The sequence below is a fragment of the Falco naumanni genome, chromosome 3, assembly GCF_017639655.2.
Source record: "Falco naumanni isolate bFalNau1 chromosome 3, bFalNau1.pat, whole genome shotgun sequence".
In the NCBI taxonomy this organism is placed as follows: Eukaryota; Metazoa; Chordata; class Aves; order Falconiformes; family Falconidae; genus Falco; species Falco naumanni.
This window is the reverse complement of record NC_054056.1, coordinates 56,408,484-56,426,126: the sequence shown is the minus strand read 5'-3', so window position 1 is coordinate 56,426,126 and position 17,643 is coordinate 56,408,484.

Genomic DNA, 17,643 nt, shown 5'->3' with positions numbered 1-17,643 from the left:
TGACTATGGAGATATTCAGTATTGAGGTTTTGAGTTTTTCTTACTGCGTTGGGTTTTTTTGTGTTTTTTTTTTTTTTTTTTTTTTTTTTTATCATTCACGGTGTGGATCCATGCATTATTTACTTCACATTATTCAAACTCTGTACTGAATACAGAGTTATTAATTTTGTCATGGGGCTTTCTGTGGTTCGCCTATCGCTGCATTTATCACAATTCCCATCTGAGACAAAAATTACTTGTGATCATTATTAGCCCTATTTAATGTATGAGGAGCTGACATAGAGAAATTAATGCTAAAATTGTTGAACATGTCTATGCATTTGAGCTATCTGATGTTTTTAAAGTTCTCAATAACATAAAAGACTTTTCATGTTCATAGCACAGTTCCTAAAATAGTTTAATTATTCATGCATCCCAGGCCCCAAGTTACATAAACAGACGTGTGGAAGACATCAATGCCTTGCTGCAGGCACTTTGTTTATGTAATTTTCCTAGTGCCACACAGTAAATATGCAGCCACAGAATCCAGGCAGTGATCAACCACCGTGGCCAGAAGAGTTTCTTAAATTCATTACATGACATTTCTGAACAGACTGAACAACACTCTTCTGGCAATGACCTTACCCACTTTACGCTCTGGCTCACTTTCAGAGCATCACTCCGGTGGGTTGCCCCTGGCTGGGTGCCAGCTGCCCCCCAAAGCCGCTTTGTCACTGCCCTCAGCTGGGCAGGGGCGGGAAATATGACAAAAGGCTCCTGGGCTGAGATAAGGACAGGGAGATCACTCCGCAGCTACTGTCACGGGCAAAACAGACTCAACTCAAGAAATTAAATTTATTGCCAATCAAAATCAGAGCAGGCTAATAAGAAATAAAACCAAATCTTAAAACAACTTCCCCCCCATCCCTCCCTTCTCCCCAGGCTGACCTTCACTCCTGATTTCCCCTACCTCCTACCGGCCCCCAGCACACAGCAGGACAGGGAACAGGGGCTGCGGTCAGTCCATTACACACTGTCTCTGCTGCTCCTTCCTCTGCAGACACTCTGTCCCTGCTCCAGCATGGGTCCTTCCCACAGGAGACAGTCCTCCATGAACTGCTCCAGCATGAGACCCTTCCACAGGTTGCAGTCTTTTGGGAACAGCCGACTCCAGCATGTGTCCCCCGTGGGGTCACAGGCCGGGCCAGCAAACCTGCCCCAGCCTGGGCTCCTTTCCACAGATCCACAGGCCCTGCCAAGACCCTGTTCCAGCGTGGGCTTCCCGTGGGGTCACAGCCTCCTTTGGGCATCCGCCTGCTCCCACGTGGGGTCCTCCACGGGCTGAGGGGCACAGCCTGCCTCATCGTGGGCTTCACCACGGGCTGCAGGGGAATCTCTGCTCCGGCGCCTGGAGCCCCCCTGCCCCTCCTGCCCTGACCTGGGGGGTTGCGGGGATCTTGCTCTCACATAGTCTCACTCCTCTCTCCCAGCTGCTGTTCCACAGGAGGTTTTTTCTCCCATTCTTTAATATGTCAACCCAGAGGCACTACCACTGTGGCTGATGGGCTCATCGTGGTAGTTCAACGTTGGAGCTGGCTGGCACTGGCTTTATCAAACATAGGGGAGGCTTCTAGCAGCTTCTCACAGAAGCCACCTGGGCAGTTCCCCCTGCTATCAAAATCTTGCCGCACAAACCTGATACAATTCCTTATTCAACCACAGTATGAGATGGAAGTTCAAACGTGAACAAGTAATATGACAGACCTCTGCTTTAAATGTCTGGTTTTGGTGTATATGAAGCTGGACAGCTGGGGAAAAAGAAAAGGAAGGCCACAAGAAAGCCCATAGTCCGCTGTACTGCCCATGGCGGATTGTTTTTTTCAGTGTCTGATGTCATTGGGGCACTAATGCACAATACACATTGGTGCGGACTAGCAAAGTCTTATTTCTTCCACTTGCATTCACTGCCCATCAGCTCACATAGGTTCTCTAACTTCTACTCAGATTTTCATCTGGGGTGGTGACTTCTGCTGGTTCACTGAGCACTGTACAAAACATTCTTCATTGCTCCTTTATTTTGCTAGAAGGAACCATACCATCAATCATGACCAAATTTTTAAATTGTGGAAGCCACAAATTCAATAGCACAATGTTATTGGAAATATAAGAACATAATTAACCTAAAGAGCTTACCATATCTACAGCTAGCCTGATGTGAGGAATCGGGAATCCTATCTATAGGTTGGACATTTTTAGTATCTGCACATCTGATTATTATACAATCGAATTTTCATAGAACGAGTTATAAGTGGAATAATATCATAATCAGATTCAATCAAGTCACCCTTAGTCAGAAAAGAGACTATAATACAAGTGCCCATCTAAGCCAATGTTATCACAGATAGTTTGAAGACTTTATGTTCCATTGAATCAGGTAAGTTAGAAAACTTTTATAAAGTAAAACTGATTTCAATATTACCACCTATGCATCTCAACAAATAGGATATTAAATATCTGAGCTTTCTTCAACAATTTTGTAACATTATAGACTGAACAAACACTGTATTCAGACACTGGTAAAGACAATATAAATTGGTAAATAGTAAGATAGCAGATATACTATAAAGAAAAGATACCTGAAACTGCATTTAAGAGAAATGGCCCTTAGTTCTTTGGTAAAATATCTGACTCCAGAAATTTGCTATGAAAAACAATAATTTATTTCCATACATACACATACAAACTACAAAATCATTCTTTACTGTTTTCCACTTGAACCACAGGAAATGTTTTAGTTTTAATATAAAAATAATACAATAACAATTCAATAAATAAAAATATAATTTATCTTGCGCACTTAGATTTTAGCACAGCCCCTTTCAGCTCTCTGATGAGAGCATCTTGTGCAGAAAATATTTTTTAAAGCCCTAAGTCTGTGAGTTTGAGATGCCAAATCTGCCTCTCTACCAATAGTAGATCTTGTTTAATCTTTTCTGGAATGATTTTGAAAAAATGATAGACAGATAGAATCTAAAAAGAACAGGATTTGACAAACTGGAAGAAGAAAATTTCTTGTACTGCTGGAATAGTAACACAGGTTAGTCGAGGTGGGCATGGAATGGTTTAATGATTTGATAAAATGGCTTTAATTTTTTTATGAAGTTAAATAAACACTTACTAGAGATAGCCGGTTGTGCTTGATCCTGCCTTGGAAAGATAGTAAATACAGTATTTTCTTGTCCACACTCAAGCAGTTCTGTGATGGAAAGGGATCTGAAGGCCTTTTTCAGGAAAGACAAAGTCCAACTCCAGCAAATACTTTGAATCAACCTACCAAAGTAATTAATAAATACAGAACACTTAATATGTTTAAGGCATTTTAATATTCGTTTACTATTTGTCTTTTGTAGCCAGACTAAATAGAATCTTGATTTCCTATGTTCACTAAGCCAGTATAACCTGAAAGTCGATCTACTGCAGAATAGGAAGTTCAGTTCAACCTGCTCAGTAGGGATGAACTAGTAAATGGGGCTAATGCACTTTGAAGATACAGGAACAATAATGTAAGAGTAGAGTGCTAGGCTTCTTGATTCAAACATAGACTTGATGTGATTTGAACCCGTTTGTACGATGGGCGATGACTGTGTGGAAATCAAAGGTCAGATGTGTGGCATTAGTATTTAAATGTATTCTTCTGGTTCATAGTAAAACTTCAAATTAGTGTTTGAAAAGTACAGCACGATATATACTGCACCTAAGAGAAGATATGAAGACAATAAGATATAAAAGGCCAAAAGCTCATTAGCTACTTTTAATAAGTAGGTCATGATTTATTTCAGTATTTACAGAAGAGAGATTGACTCCCAGAACAAACTATTTCATTAAAAAAGAGAGTTTGAAATGCTAAGTTTTATTTCTATACTTGTCCATCTTACATATCAAAACGGAAATATTAAAACCCTAACAAAGTAATACTTAGGTAATAATATACTGTTGCATGCACAAGAAAAAAGCATCAAGCACAAACATGAAAAAAACAGCAATTTGTGCTGACAACTATTTAATTTGCCTCAAAAACTGTAACAGCTGGAAACCCGCAAGAGTCATCACAACACAGCAATGCCACAGTCATGTCACCTAAGCTGACTGGGGGAAACTACGATAAGAGAGGAGAGGATGATGAAAACACTGTTTGTCAGATCACACTGACTAAAGAATGGAAGAATTTGTATCCAAGCCAGCAGGTTCATGCTGAAAGCAGTAGTGGCAAAGCCTCCAAGGGAACATTCTCAGAAGTCAAAATTAAAAGTGCACTTCTGAGAAGTGTAGCTTTATCCCTGAGATGTTTCTATTGGCAACATCAGCCAGCACCTAGCTAAAACAGCAGCACCACCAGTCTGAAGTGAAAGCTGCTAGCAGCCAGGTTGGGAGAAAACCAGCCAAATATAATATGAGACTGAAAAACAAAAGAACAAAACAATCTATCTGACTAATTAAATAACTGTAAAATACTTGGAGAGCTATTCAATACTTGCATATTTTTTAAAAAGAGCTTAAAAATGTTTTAGAAAGCTTCGTTTCATTAAAGGGGAGGATATTGAGGTAGGTCCCAATTTACTGCTGACATGAAGTGATGCATCAATGCCTGCTTGTTTCATTTGTGAAATGAAATGTCTAGAAGAGGCTACACCCACAGAACTCCATACAGGCTATGGGCTGCTGTGTTAAGCTGAATGCCTTACAGCCTCTGAGAGCAGCCCTGCCAAGCAGGCAGCTGGCAGCACAGAGCCACAGCTGTCTTCAGGGAAAAGGGGATGCAGGGGCACACCAAGTCCTAGCGCTGACACAGGGAGGATGTGTACTCAGCATACTGAATCTGAAGGCTGGGCTCCTGACTTCTAAGAACAACCGAAGGGACTTCAGCATGGCCCCAAGCGTGCAGGGTTCCCAATCCTGTAACAGCTTTCTGAACAGGCATTGAAACTGTGTACCATGTGTAAGAAAAGTTTAGAGCTTCAAACACAAAAGTATCATGCTGAGCAGAGAGCTGAGTAACAGACATGCCTGAAAAGAGATGCTATGAATCAAAGTAAATCAAGATGTTGATGATTTACTCTGGTCTGGAAAGCAACTTCTCCCTCAAATTAGGGTCCATATTTTTTCACCCGGAAGGGTAGCTATATAAAGGCCCTTCGTCCTCTCCATTTATTTATACATATATTTTTTTATATATAGTCTTTAAATATAAATTGCTTTTCAGCACTGCTGCCTTTATTTTACCCAAGAACTCAGCAGCTGAAAAAACTGTTGCGTATCTGTTTTCAACTTCATATGTTTATTTTTTTTTAAAGCCTCTAAAATACTTGAAGCAACTCCTTAATGTGCTTCTTATTAAAAGCAAAGTCTCTTTCAAGATACACTAGCTGAATTCAACTGTGAAATTCTGAACTGTCATCATTTCTCGTGTTCTGAATCCATTTGAACACAACTTCCAACCATTCAGTTCTGTACTGTGTACTTACAGGGCTGTTAATGACTCTCACTGATTGTAATTTTTGCTACACAAACTCCAAAATAAATGAAAATTTGTACTTATATTTAACAGAATTCTTTCCTACTAAACCAAATATTTTTGTTTTTACATCAGTGCCCTGTGGTAAATGGAGCTGGAATTTAACGTCACCCCGAATACCTCAAAACACATGCAACATCCATTTAATACAGTGTGGTTTAAGATAATCTCTGTTAATTCTATATTTTTTTATCTTGTCTTTCTTGCAGAGACCCAGTTAATAGATATAGAAATTATCTTATTGAGATGGGGTAATTTGCATCTAGGAAGGTATATCTAGTGATTTTCACAGCAGGCTGCAGGCTAAGATGCTTATGTCTTTCTTAATAAAACCCTGGCAGTTTTGCTTTGGGAATTATGAAAATATATAGGATACATCTGCAACACATCTACTGGCAAAAAACAATAGCAAACCCTTTGACCACAGCAGAATTGATACTTGTGAAGACAGCTTACTGCACACACATGGGCAGGATACTGGATGAGGACATGGAGATGGGAAAACTTTACAAGACATACAGAAGTTGCTCTCTTATTTAGTTTATCATTAGTTATACTCCTGGATCACTGCTGAGTCAAAGCATGAAGGAATGTGAATTGAATAGGAACATACTGAATGAACAGGAAAGTAAAAATTAGCTTTTACATTGTAGTGCATCCTCCCATGGTTTTCTCTTTCCATACCAATGCCTCAAAATGATATGTTCCTGACCTTTTCTTTCCTTCCCTGTTTTCTACAGAGACGAAATGTTCTTTCAGATGGAAATTACTGTATGGTCTATTCTCAGCTGAGTTTACTAGTGACCAATACCTATTTGAAAAGAAAGTAGGAGTCCACACCTAGAGGAACTATTTTCAAATAGAACCTTTCATATGTTAATTTTGGAAGAGGCATTGTAAGCTTCATAGGCTTTTCATTGGTACCTCATCTCTAGTACAATTCTTTCTAAGGGTCAAAACCATACATTTTCTAAAGGCAATTAGTGCCTAAACAACGTGGCAAACTGAACATTCAAATTGACCTGGTACGTATGAATATGCCACTATTAGAATCAGAATAGTTTATGTTGGAAAAGACCTTTAAGATCCTCAAGTCCAACCATTAAGCCATTTCTGCCAAGTCCACCACTAAACCATGTCCCTAAGCACTGCACCTCTGTGTTTTTTAAACACCTCCAGGGATGGTGATTCCACTACCTCTTTGGGCAGCCTGTTCTAATGCTTGATCACCCTTTCAGTAAAAATTTTTTTCCTAATATCCAATCTAAACCTCCCCTTGTGCAACTTGAGGCTTTTTCCTTTTGTCCTGTCACTCTCCCTGGGAGAAAACACCTACCCCCACCTGCCTACAGCCTCCTTTAAGGTAGCTAACTGATTTAATAGTATTGAGGATGCATTTGTGCATACAGTAGGACAACTTCTGTATTTTGCCTTCTGCTAGAGAATATTATCTGTTGCAATAAGACAGTGTTTATAGTTGTGTGTCTAATGTTCCCAGGTGCATTCCTAATATCTTTTAAGAAAATAAGTTTTGTTCTCTCAGTTCATATCTAGTGGACATTGGGCTGCATCAATCTTATCCAAGTGAAACCTGCAGTCCTAAATTAAATGTAGTTTTTTTGAGCTCACCCAAATCTCTAGTGAACTGTAGTTCTTCCCAGAAATGTACTACACATAAATCACCATAATTCATTGGGAAAAAATAAATTGTTATTGAAAGAGATGTTCTAAATGAATGGTGAATCTGAACTTCTGTTAACCTCTAGAATAAATGGACAGTCACCTTAATGTTCATGTTATTGCCAATATAATAGGGGATACTGCCTGTAAAAGTACATAAATGACATTTTATAGTCTAGTCAAAGCAAATAGTCCACTTGTCTATTTGTCTATAATCTGTTAAAACCAAACAGGTTTGGTTTTGTACATAATTCTTATTTGTCCTCCATCAAAAATATTTTACCATATAATTTCTGAATGACCTAAGAGCTTTGAAATTATTTTATTAACATGGTTTTATTTATTTAACAGAGCTTTGAGGCTGGACTAATTTCCAGATCACACGCATTCCCAAGAGAGCAGATAACCCAAACTTGGAAATTTTGTCCACAAAGATAAAACACTAGAACCCACTGTATCCATTTAATACAAAGAAATATGTATATTGTGGCTACTTCTGGATCCAACCGAAAATAGACAAAAGCAATGGTTCTTTATTAGACCTCGTAAGGAATTTTTAAAAATATGAAATACAGGTATTAAAACCCCCAAAGACCCTTGTATACATCGTTAAAGGCAATTGATAGCAGAACACCGATATACAAAAATGATAAAGTGCTGTTTGCCTGACAAGGTGTCTTCAGTCTTTCTTGTCATTTTGATTTCCCCATGTGCACCTAGCTCATGTGATGAGGGAACGAGACAGGCTGTGATTACATGTAGGAATGTGAGCCTGACTCTAAAGCTTAAGGGCAGAGTCCCTTCAGGCCTTCTCTTTACAGCCTTCACAGTTCGCTGCTGCATGTATTTCTGTCCAGCTGGCCACAAAGAGTCTTCCCACCTGGTTAGACATCTCCGGGTGATGCATATCTGAATTTATATGGCAAGAGAAAGTCTGAATCTCTACAAAGGCACAAGCTGGTGTTCCTGGCTGCTGCATTGCTGGAAACACACACCCCTTCAGTCCTCATGGGACTGACCTAGTTTTCTCTCTGCTGGAAGTGACCTTGGTCGTTGCCAGTTTTTTGACTGTTGGCAGAAAGCTCTAATCAAGTCAGTAGGCTTCTAATGCAGAATTTTAGCTTAAAAATCTTACTGCTGACACAACATGTGCTGATCTAGATTATGAAAATGGTCTGTATAAAAATATTGCATTGCACTACATATCGCATTAGAGATATAAGGTGTATATTGGAATTTTTAAGTTAATAGCTTCAGGAGTTAAAATTTTAAGAGTTTAAAAGTAAAAGTTTTACACACAAGCTTAGTGTATCATTTTAGTGTGCTATCCAAACACCTTTTGCAGCAAGCTCCTACACAACAGCTCAGACCTTGCAACTTTTGTATTATATATATACAATACAGAGTGGAATAAGACAATTATGTGTACTGTTCAATACAAGAGGCACAAGAGTGAGGTAAGAGGATTCCTTCCCTTCCCTCTTCTTTGGTCATAGATAAGATAGGTGATACTTTCAACTGTATTTTGACAAGAAATCTGGACATAACTGATTAAATTAGAGCAAAAAATCACTGTAATCAGGAAGGAAAGTAACTTACAACAAGGAAGAACAGGTAAAGGAAAATCAGAGTTGCTGACTGGAGAGGAGATAACTCCTGTGATGGCCTCAGCTGAGTGTCATTATTAGCACATTCAAATAGTAATATTTGTGCCCCTTTTCTCATATACCTAGAGTGATGTGATATTCTCTGCTTTACTTTAAGGGTATTTAAGCCATCCCCTTTTGAAGGAGACTGATCAAGAGTTGTCAAGACACACACATTGGTTCTCATTTTTCTCGCACCTTCTGTAACCCAGAATGTCTGCACATAGTGCATAGATTCCTGGATTTTTCACTGTCACAAATAATACTCCAGCTGTAGAAATGTAAATAATGATACATGGTATCAATACATATCTCTATGTGCATGTCTATATATATTTTTATAAATAAAATTATATATGATACCAGATATCTAACTATTCAAAACACTAAGGGATACAGTAAGATCAGTGGTTAATGAAGTTGGTCTTTGGCAGATGTTTGTGTCTAGATGAAGAGAGATCTCTGGTCCATCTTCACTATGTGAAAAAGCTCATTTAGTTTCAGCGAAGTTAGTGGGAAAGCCTTCATTGTGACAGTAGAGCTAAGAACATGCCGCTGCAGATGCACTTTCAAAAAAGTTCACTTAGCACAAACACCTTCTCTGAAAATGTGTGTGGGTCCAGAAAAAATATAAATCGGATGGCAGGCTTCACAGAATGCACAACTGAATAAAATCTGTCTCATACACACTCGATTTGCCACTGATAGCCACCTCTGAACCAAAAAATAAAAGAAAAATCTGATTTCACCAGAATGCTGGAGAACATTTGCAGAACTGTGTCATATAGTACTTCCCAGAAGAACTGTACTGGCCATCAGTGTGAAATTCTTTCTCTACTTTGGGCAAACACCATACTACTATGGATGAAAATTATAACTAGTGTTGGATAATTTTGTGTGAGAAATGATTGATTGATGTGTGGAACTGGCTGAGACCATCTATGATGCTGCCATCAGTTGTACACAAACTGGATTTTAATAATATGCATGTAACACATTTTTGAACAGAACAACAGTCCCTGTAAATTTCATATATTGTATGATTGACATACATTTTTTATCCAACAGAGTAATTCAATTTCATCACTGTAGCTGACTAACATTTTGACTGACAAATATTGCCAGATGATAAATAATCTTTCTGAAAAGGACAAAGTGGAAAACATGGATTGCCTGGGCTGTAAAGTAAACCAAATTTAAGGGAGTGGAAGTAGATGCTTTTAATTGCTATGACTACATCTATTCCAAACAACTTCAGTTTGGTGGGTTTTTTTGCATATTTTCATAGGATGTCATAGTCAGTGTGGTGATTATGAGTGCTGCTGCACTTATCTCCCAGTAACTCTGACGATTTCATGAAATAATACCAAAAATTTAATAATCAGAACATTGACTGTATTATATATGACAAAGGATCTGCTAGCATGTATGAGGGTTTATACAGAGAAATTCCATTTGGTGAGAGATATTGAGAGATTCTTTCAGAAGGAGATTAAAAGCTCAGAAATCCAAAGAAAACATAATCAGGGCAACTAAAAATAGCAACAAGGACGCTGCTTGCCACCAAAACAAACAAACAAACAAACAAACAAACAAACAAACAAACAAACAAACAAACAAACAAACAAGGAATTTTGCTACAGTAAAAGGAAATTCCTCGCAGGTGGATTGCCTAGTACATTCTTAATATCTTTAGTATGAATTATTTCTAAAGCTACAATAAGTAAAATTATGCATAAGAAAGATAGCATTATTTTTGTATTCAGATTTTTGTATATTTTTTTAGTATCATTCAGAACTTAGTGATACTGAGTATAATCAATTATGATCTAAGAATTCCAGTAGATAGCAATTTTTTATTATTATTTTAAAAAACATTTTCAGGTTTTCCTGTGTAGTTCCGATTCAAAGTAAATAATAAGAAGAAAAAGTAAACACTAAAACTTTTAAGACAAAACATGGTCCTGAGAACCCTATAAATGAATGAATCTGAACTAAATCAAAAATCTTACTAAGGGGATAACAGCAACCTGGGATACTCCTGACTTAATAATGTTCTAAAATACATTTTTTAGTCTCCTATCTAGCTTTGGACAGAAAACTATTTACTCTTCAAAAAGGTTTTCTTGTTTCTCAACCATTAATATAATTTTTATTTTAATTCTTCAGGATTTAATTGGTTTTATTTCTAGTGAACCTAGAAATAAATTCCATTTCCATTTTAGAATTGATAGCAACTGCTATCTCTTTCTCTTATTAGTAAATATGTAGGATTTTGTATTAACAATGAGAATGTTTAGTCACTGGAACAGCTGCCAAGGGCAGTAACAGATTCCTCATCTCATCCAACAAAATTTTTAAGACATAAAATATTAAAGGCACAGTCCAATTTGTAGATGAAAATTAAAGGTCTGCAGTCACAAGAGGTTATACCATCATGACCTCATGTTTCTTCTTTGCCCTAAAGCTGACAAAAAAGGATCAAAGTTGCTGTAGTTCCATACGATAATTCAAGGGCTTGATTCTTATGGCTCCATTCTTGTGACTCACATGAAATAGATTCACTCAAGCAATGTAAAATTGGAGAAAAATTACTATTTAGTCCTCCCCTCCCCCATTTTTTCTATTTAAGTCACAAACATAATGCAGCAGATTAACACTTAAAAAGAAGAGCCTAGAAACATTTAAGAAAGATGAAGCCTATCTATATTCATACATTATACACACCAATCTCTGTTTTCAAATGAGAAGTCTTCATATGGAAGCTATGAAAAAATATATAGTCATGTCAATGGAGTTGATATAGTTTTCCCAAGGTCATATGATCATAAGAAAATGTATGTTTCTTAACCTGAAACATGACTTTCACATGCTTTCTCTACTTTGTGATACTTCTTGTTCATGGAAGTACTTTGTCAGACTTAACTGCTGGAGAGTTTACCTCTTTTTCAGCTGACCTCTTACAGCACGATTTGGACTCTCTGATATGGTCTGAATAATCTAAAGGATCCTCAGATGAGGAAAAAAAAAGAATTCATGTCTTATAATTGAAAAAATATGTAGATATTTTTTAATACCCTAGATGTTTTAGCATCACTTACACGTACATGTAAGTGATAATCACCTTCATAATCTGAAGAACCGGAATTATGCTTTGTCTTTCATCCACTGGAGTACCAGCATGAGTTATACTGAATTTTTCTGTGGATAATTCCTCAGGGATGGAGAAATCCTAAAGTAAAATAGAGCCCAGTGCTATAGTTCCTATGCTTTCTCTCATGTTATCTAGAGAGGGCTGGCAGGAGCTTACAAGTTTGCCAGATGCTGGAAGAATTTCTAGAAGATGTTTTTTTACATAAATCAAATAAATTTGAGGGCTACGTCAGACATCACTAGAAACTGCCTTCTAACCACCTCATGATCATCTAAATTTATACTAACAGCTTTCCAGCCAGACAAAAAAAGGACCCCTGAGCTTTGAAATTGTTCAGATTTTTATCAGACTTATCATGCATGCAGGACACCGATGATCAATTTGTGTTGTGAGACTACTAAAAGGAGGGGTTTGAAAACAAGGTTCCCAACAGAAGGATAATGTAATTGTTAGCCAAGAAACAGGTATCTCACCTCCATAATACAATATCTAGGAAATGATTAAAAGCTGAATGTGGGATATTTAGCATCATAAACCAAGCTATAAAATTGGCTAATAGAATATTCCCAAAATGCTCTTATAAACAAATCACATAGCACTGAAATAATGATTAAATTTTTGCTTAACTCACTGTATCACCAAAGATTAATCACCATGTATGAAATAATTAACTTACAAATTGCGCCTAGATAGGAGCAGGTTTTTCTTAGCTGCCTAACTTTTATATTGTTTCTCATGGGCTGTATATACAAAGATGATGATTTTTTTTATATTTTTTTTTTACAATAAAGCTGAGCCTTTGATAAAATACTTAGACATAAACATAACATTGTTTCCTGCAATTCCTAAAAAAATAATAAAGCCATTAATAAGATCTATGAGTTTTAAAATCCTCCACTGGTGATAACATGGTCTTGATGATGCAAAGCTTTAACATGAAAGACTCCCAGCAGCCCAGGATCAACATTCTCAAGACCGAGTCGTGGGCAGATTCAGGAAAGAAAGAGCGACAGGCCACACTGACCCCAGATTGACTGACTCCCTTCGTCACCAATCTGAGTTATAGTTTGAAGACATAAATGATATGTCTACTTCGCACAGTACAAAGCATTTCAAAGTGATTCCAGAGTCAGAAGAATCAATTGCAACATATCTGGGTCCAATTCCACATTAACATAGTTACTGGGTTTCCAAGCTTGTTGCTCCAAGCACATCTGTGTATTTCTGCATGTTACTGCATCATGTGGAAGGAAATTGTAAACAGACCTATTGCAAAATTGTGGTTTCTCAGTTGCCATTCTATGTCATTTGCAAATACCATTCTTGGATAAGAAATGTTTTTACCATCTTGTGAGATATGCTGATATTGTAAAGGGAAAAAAAAAATATACAACTACAGAAGCAAAAAAATTTCAAAGATTTTCACTGAGTTCAAGAAATGAAATAATTCAAATAAACTTAATTTACCATTTCCTTTTAAGAACTTCATGCTAGTGTGTGTTTTACATTTGTAACAAACTTTTTTTAATAAATGCATTTTGAAAAGTAAGGCAACATTCTTCATTTAAAGAAATAATTGAAAAAATAAACACTATAAAATATTATGTTTGTAGGTTTTCTTTCAAATTTAGAAAATTCTTAAAATTAAATCTATCATTAAAAATATTTGGTTTGGATTAATATGATAGGTAGCAATATTATACCAATTATAATAAACAAGTTTAGCCTGAAGAATAGTATGGGTTTATTAAGCTTAATCACTTAGGCTTAATATTTATTGAAGTTATACTCAGTGAAAAAATATATAGTAGCAATATGAAGTATGTCGTTTACATAATAGTGACTGGTGAGACTTGATGAGCTTGTGTTTTGCTATCTGTCCATATGTGTCATAGAAATCAATATCAGCATTTATTTTCCAAATATATCATCTTAGATTATGTATCCTCCCCCCTCATTTTTAATTCACTGTATATGCATATTTGACTGAAAGGTCCATTTCAGTTGACTTCTATACCTTGATGAAAAAAAGATCTTTAAATATACACATTTAAAAAAAAAAAGTTATAATTATAACAGATTCTTCTGAGAAGCTTCTGCTAATATATCGTTCCAGATGGCAGGTTCTTAATAAGCTTAAAAGCTTCATGGATAAAACCCTGGATATTAGAACTGATAAATTGCTTTAAAACAATGAACAAAAAATTTAAAGTTGCAGAGGTCAGTCAGTACTCTGAACCTTGAGGTTTTAATCACCCTAAACCATACAGATAAGAGGGTCATCTGCAAACTAATTCAATTTAGAGATGGCTGTGCAAAACTAATTCCTCACTAGAGGCACAAAAAAAGGTTTCAGTTTTCTGTCTATGAACTGTCTTGTTTATAGCAAATAAAATTCTATTCTGCAAAACAAAACAAACACAGGAAACAGCCCTGTATGAGAGGGCTTGAAAAAGAGTAAAGAATAAAGAAAATTTATTACAAAGATCACTTTTTGATTTCTAAAATAATGAATTAGTTCAATAGACAAGAAAAACAGTAATCTGGAAAAGTGATACTTAAGGAAAAAAGCAATACTTGTGCACTGCAAAATTCTTAAGATAAGTATATAAAGAGCTAGCTACCGGGGGGTGGGGGGTCAGGGGGTGTCCTACAAACCAGTACCTTCACATATTTCTCTTCTATAATACTTTGACACGGTCTCAGTAGCATGGTCAAAGGTAATCAGTAAAGATCCATTTAGTTAATTTATTATAAATTTAAAGATGCCTAAAAAGGCAAAAGCAAAACCAAAACAACCCAAAATCTTCCACATGTGATTAACAAACACAAGTTGTCAATTGGACTGTCATTCCAAGAAAGGTCTGCAAAAGATCAACTTGAGCAACACCAGTGCCAGTGCTGTCTCACCCGCTGATGGTGCAGGTGATGGAATAAGGAATACACTCTGAAAGTTTTCTGAGGATGCTAAGATAAAAAGAAGTAAAAACAGTGTAGTGAATGAGAGCAGAAATTGAAATTTCATTGATGAAATTATATCTTAAAAGTCGGCATGAAACTGAAGTAATTGCAGGCTTCCACAGTGAATAAATCTTAAACACCCTCAGAGCCATCTTTCCACGTATTGTTACAAATCTAAACTTCTGGCAGAAGTCTGCATGGAAAATTACAGGAATAAAAAGACAGCTTACACAGTCTGCAGTGTTTTGGAGGAACCAGGAGCCCCCTCTGTTCTTGATAGGACATTTGTTCCTTTTATCAGATAGTGTAGTTGCAAGATTTATCTCAAGAAAGAACTGTCTTTTCATACAAGTATACTCCCTAAATATATATATTCCACAGATTTCCCTAGGAAGTCCACTGGAACACCACCAAAACATGGGAAGATATTGGCCTAGTGTTTGTTGAATAATGAAGAAGCAGGTTGCATTGAGTCTATACTGGCAAAACTCTCAACCTTCAAAAATCCAGTCTCAGAAATCCTCAGTTTTTCTCTGGGTCATGTTTAAATCACATTTCAGTCCATTAGCACTTACAATTCAGACTTCAGCAGTTTAATTTGTATTTAGCATCTTTCATGAGATTATGTTTGTTACCTTAATTATATGGTGATTAAAACCCACATTGTTATTTATTTTATAATCAAGATTAACATGTATGACCACAAATGACGACTACAGAAATTTCACAGATTTAATGAAGGTAGATAAGAGATTAGAAGTACTTAAGCCTTAAAGAAAATAGAGTATTTATTCCAAACATTTAACTGTGTATAGATTTCTGTGTCCTTAACCACAACCAATAACATTTTAATATTGCAATCAGCCAGACTGGAACTATAAACAATTCTGATGTACAAAGTGCTGTGAAAAGCAGCATATCTGCTAAAATAACACAAACGGGATAGGAAATGAGGACTTCAGAATTACAACATGTTCTTCACCTATAGTTTGTTACAATAATAACTCAGATTAAGTTGTCTAATCAATGACTGAATTTATTTTCCTTGAAAACATATAATTAAATAATAAAAGCATTTTTTAACAGCTAAAATATCTCAAAAATAAATTCAAACAGTCCAGAATTCTGCTTTCAAATATGTCGAAAAAACATGAATTTGGAATTTGGGCTACACAGTTTAATCATATCACTGAAGTGAAACACTGGGGGCCAAAAAAAAAAAAAAAAAAAGTACTGAGTAATTTTTCAGTTTGCAATTTACTTAATTACCCTTTACACAATGTATGATTATGGTTTTGATATCTGAAGTACTTTTTTTCTTTTTACCAAGTCATTTGCCTTTTCCTCAAAATTATTTCAGTAAACTAAAAATGTGCAAGTGTGAGAAAGCAAAGAAACGGTACTCCATTTCTAACTGTTTCTTTTAACTGCTAACTTCCATTAGGCATTGCAGAATGTTGCTTGAGTCAAAAATCCACAAAATATTTCTTCTGTAGTGAAAATAATTGAAGAGATTCGTGTTGCAGAAATGGCAGGAAGCATCCAACCAGTGTTAAACAATAAGAAGGACTTACTGTTCAGGCAGGCAATTTTCTCTGCATGAATATAATGTGATTACAATGGGAGCTGCTGTAGGCTAATGAGCTCCTATTCACTGTTTTTATGGCATGAAACTCAGGAAAGTGTTCAGCATTTCCCCCTGCACTTTCAAGCAGATGGTACTGTGGTGAGACAGTGCCCTTCCACGATACACTGCACAATCTGCGTGCTGCAGCAGCATAAAAAGCCCAGAGGTCTCTTCTGTATGTTGGTGACATTTAAGATAGACTAGCAGAAACTCCAACAAGGCAAATTGGTTTTGCTGAGGGCATTTAATTAATGGGATTTGAAATACATGTTACCAGATCCAGCAGAGATTTATAACAGCCGTAGCTTTCTGCTATGTACAAAATCTTTCCATGTTTTTTGTTGTTGTTGTTGTTGGGGGGGGGGGGGAGGCTCACAAAGGTCATCAGCAAAAACCAAACATGGTTGTTTGAAGATAGTTCTTTATTAAAGAAAAAAAAGTGCTGTTCATCAAATTCTGACTGAAGAAAAGAACCAGATTCTTTTGCTAAAAACAGAAAGATGTTTACAGTTTTCAGATGATATTTAATTGAATTTGATATAGGAATCTTTCACATCTACTTTTCAGTATATCATCCATTATTTATATTGGCAGGCACTGAGTGTTGCACCTAGGACTAAATATCTTTAAATACTGGTAGCATAGTATAATCATATCTTTCAAATTTGGAAATTAAACTGGTTTTGACTATAGGACATGTGATTTAGCTTTAAAAATATTTTGCTCAAGCCACTTGTAAGCAATGCAAATATTTTCAGATATCTAGGCAAGTATTTTGTGATCAAAACCAAGACAAACTCAACAAGCTAAAATATTTTGAAGAGGATTGTAACGCAACAGTTATCTTCCCTCATCCCTGAACTACGTATTGGAAAAGTACTCCTTAGCTCTGACCCATTGCTATTCAAGGCCACTCACTGTAATCATCCATTTTCTCAAGTGATTTTTGAGGTAAACATCAGGCTCAAACAAAAACATGGACTTGATTACAGGAACTGACTGACAGTGCAAATAAATCACAGGG